Source organism: Vulpes lagopus, chromosome 5 (assembly GCF_018345385.1).
Source record: "Vulpes lagopus strain Blue_001 chromosome 5, ASM1834538v1, whole genome shotgun sequence".
Lineage (NCBI taxonomy): Eukaryota > Metazoa > Chordata > Mammalia > Carnivora > Canidae > Vulpes > Vulpes lagopus.
Genome location: NC_054828.1, coordinates 11370425 through 11377128, shown reverse-complemented (window position 1 = coordinate 11377128; position 6704 = coordinate 11370425).

Here is a 6704-nt window from a genome sequence, read left to right as displayed (position 1 = left end):
ATTCAGACAATGATCTCACAACAAATGCTGGGCCAGATGAAGGATGGTTGGAGACAGGACCCAAGAAGTGGCAGAAAGGGGCCGTGTTCTCTTCCCTGGGGCCCCAGGGCCAGAGCGTGAGCTCAGGCTCCAGGCGGCCCTCATAGAGCCCAGGACCCAGCTCAGGGTTCCAGCCTTGACATCTTGGGGTGCCGTTTGCCATCCTTGATCCTCCCATTAAGGCCTCCCCAGCTGTAAAATGTGGGTACCAGATGGCATCTGCCAGCCTGTGCCCTGAGCCTGGCTTCCCTGGGCTTGGGATTCCCTCTTGCCCTCACGGCTCTATTGATGTCCCCATAAGCAGAGCCCCAGGCCCCGAGGACAACCGGGCCCACATCAACCATCACTGGCCTAGAACAGATTTCAGGGATCCAAGAAGAAATGGTAATATCTTCCACCAGAAACAAAAGTCACTACAACTTTATTATTATAAGTGTGAGTCTCCAAGCTTGAAACGCTGACATTTTCCTGAGTGCTAATAAGAAGGCCTCAGCACTGTGGGTGCCAGGTCACTCCCTGGCTTCCTCTCTAGCACCCCACAATGGTTAATGAACACCCCTGGTCAATCAGCCCTTTGGACGTTACCCTGATCTTCTGGTGTGCAGTAGAACATAATTCAGGTCAAAGTTTCTGGCAATATGTTTCTTTTTTTTTTTTTTTTAAGATTTTATTTATTTATTCATGAGAGACACAGAGAGAGGCAGAGACACAGGCAGAGGGAGAAGCAGGCTCCCTGATGCAGGACTCAATCCCAGGACCCCAAGATCACCACCTGAGTCAAAGGCAGATGCTCAACAACTGAGCCCCCCAGGTGCTCCCAAAACAGAATTCTTAAAGACATTCTGTTCTGTGTGAGGAACGCTAGTACCCTCAAATTTCTTCAGAGATGAGAATTATAATATAATTAGATTGCTACTTTCTGCCTTTTACTATTATTTGAATTTAATAAGCTCATTCTGTAATAGTCTTCCCAAAGTTATCAAGCAAGCACACTGTCTTAATATTTGTGCTCACCATCCATCTACGTCCCTATTTAACTTTTAAAGCTCTTAATTATGGGTTTCTTCATAAAATTAATAGCCTTCACAATCCTTCATTAGTGCAGCATTTCGCTCTCAAAATGATAAATACGTATTTATACTTCAACTGACTGATTCAATTGCAGCACGAGAAGTAGGTAAGCAAACATGATGCAAGAAAGAGAAAAGAGAAGGTTAAGAAAGACCACGTGTGCGTAGTGTTCAGAGACACACGGCGGCTGGTGCCGCAGAGGCACCTGTCGCCCTAGACGCCAGGGTACTGGCTTGGGGGAGGCTGGGAGGCGGGCCGGGGAGCAGTGCGTGGAGGGCTCTGCACGGCTGGTGAGGATCTCTCTCCTGTCCTCGGGGGAGGCAATTACAAGCAAATTCACCTTATAATAATTTATTAGGCTGAGCTGTTTCCTGTGGTTTCGGGTACTTGTGGTACAAAATGGGTTGTACAAAAGGATCAAGTGCCCATCTGCAAATAAGGAACATTAAATGCTGGGACACGCCACCTGACGTCAAAAGTCCTCATATAAATCTATCATCCACCTGCCTGTATCTGTTCATGGATTTCCCCTTTTCCTTCTGGTCCTGGTGCACCAGCCCATCCCGCGGGGGCCATCGCGCACGGGGATGACTTGTCCTCTTTCTCCTCCTGTCTCCCCTCCTGCTCCTTCCCAGCGCCCCCTCTGCTCCAGCTCCCACCACGCGGAGCTGAAATTCTCCGTTCACCCATCTGTCTGTCTCCCGATCCGCTGTGAGCGACCGGGGAGCAGGAGCCCAGCATCCTGCCAGACACACAGCAGACACTCAGGAAACTAGATTTAAACTTGACGTTCCTCCCTGTACCAATAACATCTTGGGTTCCCATTCATGGATTCCCATGATTATTTGGGGGGGGTGGGCAATACATCTTTTAAGGAGTTTAATCATCAGAAAAGGGGTTCCTGGGTTGACTTGCCAGTCCAGGACTCTGCAGAGTGACCCACCGCCTCTCCTTCTTTAGGGAAGGAGATTGCAGGTGATTTTCGTTTTCCCTTTCTGTGGAACAGTGTCTTGTCATTTACTCATACTAAATGCCCATGTGTGTAATCAAAGAATAAAGTAGAATGTTCACTTAGGATAATTTTTTCTCTTTTAATTAACATTCACTGAGCAGTTAAAAAAAAAACACTGAAGACATTTTCATTGCAAGTTTATTTCTCAAATGAATGTCGTGGCCAGCTCTTGCCAAAACCGATGGCCACCATCCCTCCCACCCACATGCCCCTCTATGCTGTGACTTTGTGGCACCCCTTATTAGCAGGTGGGCACTATGTCTTCTCCCCTCGGACTTGCATCAGACCCCGGAATGCGGCAGAGTGAGGTGTGGGACGTCTGGGGCAGGCAGGCAGGGGCTGGAGCTTGTCGGCTCCTGCTCAGCCAGCAGGTGAAGCAGCCCGGGCCGTCGGGTGGTCAGGCCTCATGGAGACAGCAGGCCTGGTGGGTGCTTGGCTCCGAGGAGGGCAGGGAGGCATCCCGGTGAGACCAGCACCTTCTAGCCCCAGCCCAGCTCCCAGCTGACCGCCGCCACATGGATGACCCCACCTTGCTCCCACCTAGCTGCATGGTGACACCTAATCAGTGCTTGCAACCACACGTGTCAGTGGTTTCTTCCTGGGTGATGGGTCGCTGGCTCTACAGACACATTGCTTTGTCAGGTGGATGCAGTGGCAGCTCTGGGGGTGGGGGGTGTCACGTGATTGGTCACACCCAAGCAATGCCTGAACCTTCTCCAAAGGCAGGCACTTGGCCAGAAGGCTTTTCCAGGTCCAAGCTCAGGGCACTCTTGTTCTTCATCTTCCCTATGCCAGGCCGTTCCCTCCGGTGTCCCTCACCCCATCAGCGGACCCCCTGTCTAGTCTGCTTCCCCAGACCTGAAAATATAGTCAACTTTTTCCACCTTTGAAACGATGCCTGCCCTCGCCCAGCCAGGACCCACTCTAGGCTTCCATGCCTCCTCTTCCCTCCCTCTGCAGCCAAGCTTTGCCCAAGAGCCCCGTTCCTCCTCCTATTCCTTGTTCGCCACAGTCTGGCTCCCGCCCACCACACCCCAGCACCATCTCTCGCCAGTGTCACTGAGACCTTGTGTCCCCCATCAGCCTGTCCATAGGCTCACCTTGATCTTCAGACATGGCAGCCTGTCCCAGGGCCTTAGACACGTCTTCTTTATATCACCTTCCACTTCTCAGCTCCTCACTGCCTCCTCTGACTGGTCCTACTCCGTCCTCCCCGGCTGGAGCTCCTCCCTGCAGCGTGGTGTCCCCGGGGTTGTGCTCCTTTCCACGAGCCACACCCCATGAGCCCCCTTCTGCTTCGTGCTCCGTCTTCAGGTTCTTGGGCTCTCCTATATCTCTCCCAGGGTTTCTCCAGGTCACTTCTCTCTTCCCAACCCAACAGCCACGGGACCAACTGCCCATGGGACACCTCCTGTCAGATGTTCCAGAGACGTCTCAAACTTAACATGCTTCACCATGGCCCATCAGCTCCGAGCTATTTCTCCTTTAATAGGGGTGGTGGTCCTGCCGAGGCCAGAGAAGTTCTGGACACGTGGCCTCTCGTGGCCAGGGGTGGCCTGAGCCCAAACTGCAGAGCCAGAGAAGAGGCCCCAACACTGCTCCCCCAAGCTGCATCCCTTTCATCAGTGGTGGGTCATGGGACAAAGGGGACACCAGGAACCCAGCAGTGGTCACAAGGAAGATAGGACCTCACAGCACTTGTTCCAACCAAAGACAAAAGGAAGAGTCCGGGCTGGGAAATGTGTTGACCTCCCTCTCTAAGGGTCCAGGCTACGCTTATGAAAACCCCTCCCGTGGGAGCTTAGGGCTGGCGTCTACCTGGAGTGGGGGTAGGAGAGCTAGCTTTGCAGTCACTGGAGGTGAAGTCATGGAACCCTGCTCTGCACGGGGCTGAGTGGTCCTGAACAAGTGACTTCAACTGTCCAAGTCTCAACTTCATCATCTGTAGAATGGGAATAATTGTAGCTGTTTCTCTACTTCATAGAGCTACCATAAGGATTGAAGTCAGGATACTCACACTTCCTCAAGAACTTCAGCTGTTTCAAGGGGGCAGGGGTGGGTGAAGGGGGGCCAATCTTGAGGACTAGGAGAAGCCCAAGGAGGAAAGGTGTCTGCAGATCATAGAGGGTATAGTGGGAGCCTGGGGAGGAGGCTCTGGGTTGGGGTCTGGAAGCCTGGGCCTGTCCTTGAATGTGGTGCTTTGGAGGGGCCAGGGCTGGGGACCAGAGGAGGGTGACTGTCCTATCCTTGGAGCTGTAGTACATCAGGGAACGATCCAGGACCGTCCAAGGGGGAGGCCATCCCAGACCCTCAGAGAAGGGGTCCCAAGCCACATGTGCCTGGAAGCTTCCATGGAGATACTTTGGTTCCCAAGTGGGGTCACTGCCTCCCTGCAGCACCCGGGACATTCGTAAGCCCCAAACAGACCAGGAGGCCCCCACCCTATGGACCAGGTGGAGATGTACCTCTCCAAGTCCCCTTCACCCTGAGCTGGGAATAGAAGGGAGAAGGCCCATGCCACCGTTATCTTAAAACATAGAGCGGGGTCAGTAGAGATTGCCAGTAAGGCTCCGAAAGTCTTTAGGTGTAGACTTAGATAATTGCTAAAGGAAAAGATAGAGACAGCCCAGGAGATAAAGCGAATGCCAAGCCGTGACACATGTGGTTATCAATAATATGTGTAGTCCAATTTATTTCTTGCCCCTGGCTTGCTAGAAACAATATCAGCTTTAACCAGATACTTAAAAATTCCTCTTTGTCTCTTAAGGAAATTTGGAATAAGCAAAAAAAGATTGCTGGATGTCTCCAAAGGAAAATCACACTTTACTTGGAGCACACGCACTGTAATGGGTGAGAGACATCTGAGTCTAGCCTTCCACTGTTTCTGAGCTACTTTATAACTCTGTAAATGGAGCAAAATGGGTAGCAATGGAAAACAATCTTTTTGTATAGGAATGCAAGCAAACCCTGTCAGTGGAAGGACAATACTCCTTCCCCCAACACAATTCCACATTTCCAATTTCCAATGTTCCTAATTTCCAATGTTCCTAATCAGTAACTATAAATGTGTCTGTTCTTTGGACTCTGCTTTGAACTGGCTGTAACATCTGCTTGGTTTCCTCATTGATCATGAATTACATAAGATCCTTAACATGTGGTCATTTTATTCCGGCATGATTTTATCCTCTTTCAAGACCATACATAGAAAAAGAAAAAAAAAAAAAAAAGGATATGATTTGCAACGTTGAGGCAAAGGCCCCAAAGTTTTTTTTTTTTTTTTTAACATTTTATTTATTTATTTATGAGAGACACAGAGAGAGAGAGAGAGAGAGAGAGAGAGAGAGAGGCACAGACACAGGCAGAGGGAGAAGCAGGCTCCATGCAGGGAGCCTGATGAGGGACTCGATCTTGGGTCTCCAGGATCACACCCTGGGCCAAAGGCCAAGTGCTAAACCGCTGAGCCACCCAGGCATCCCAAAGGCTCCCAAAGTTGATCGCACCCAGGGATATGATCCAGGCATCACAATCACATGGATGGGCTTTTAGCACAGCTGAGGGTCCACCTTGCCAGCTACAGCCCCCAACCCAGAGCGCCCCACTCCTGGGGGTGTCTTGAGGAGACCTGGCAGTAGGTCAGCCAGTAGGCTTTTCCATTAGGAGATCAAGACAGCGGGAGTGACAGGTACACCCATTGCCCTGATGGTAGTGATTGAGGAGACTGGGACTTGATGGTCTCCTACAGCCTGGATCCACTCAACATCCCCATGTGCACACCAAACCCTGACCCCATATCTCCCCAGGCCCCTTCTAGTGTGAGGCTGCCCTGTGTCTAAGAAATCTCCAGCCTAATCTCTCAAGGCACATGTTACCACTTTTTCTGCTTCATTCAAAACTATGAATTCAAAAGAACCAAATTATACCAAGGATCGGGAGTAATCAAAGAATCTGGACTCAACACAGTCCAGGGAAAGGTGAGTTCTCACACTGGCCCCCAAGCCCTGTGTGTCTGAAACTAATTTGACACACGGAGGCTGGGTACCCAGTGGGGCCAGGGCAGTTCCTGGTGGTGGTGTCGATTTTGGGGGATCCTCAGGATGGGGAAGGAGCCCTTGTTGGCCTCAGGCTTCCTCCCATCTAACCAAAGCTGATCCCACAGGCTCGCCATGGCTCAGCCTTACCTTCCCTGAGTCCAGCTCTGCACACCCACCACTCCCTCCTCCTCCGTGGGCACCTCTGCTCGCTGGCCTCGGATCAGAGGCAGCTCTGTGCTTTGAGCCACATTCACAGTCTGTCTGTCCAGGTCTGTCTTGTGCTCTGTGGTGACCTGTCTGACTCCTGCCTCTGACTGAGCCCCCTGTGTCCCTCCCCCACTGCCTAGCTGGAGGTCGAGGTCCATCCTGAGCCCCAGGACCAGCCCTGGCCCATGGCAGGAGCGATGCATGAGGACACAACAGTTCCCCGACGTTCCATCCGTGAGCCTCTGTTCTCCTCCCTGGGTCCTGTCTTATTCCTGAGACCTGGGGCCACCCTGGGCAGCCCCCTGATGGCTGGCTGGCTTCTGGCTTTCTTCTTCATGCTGGAG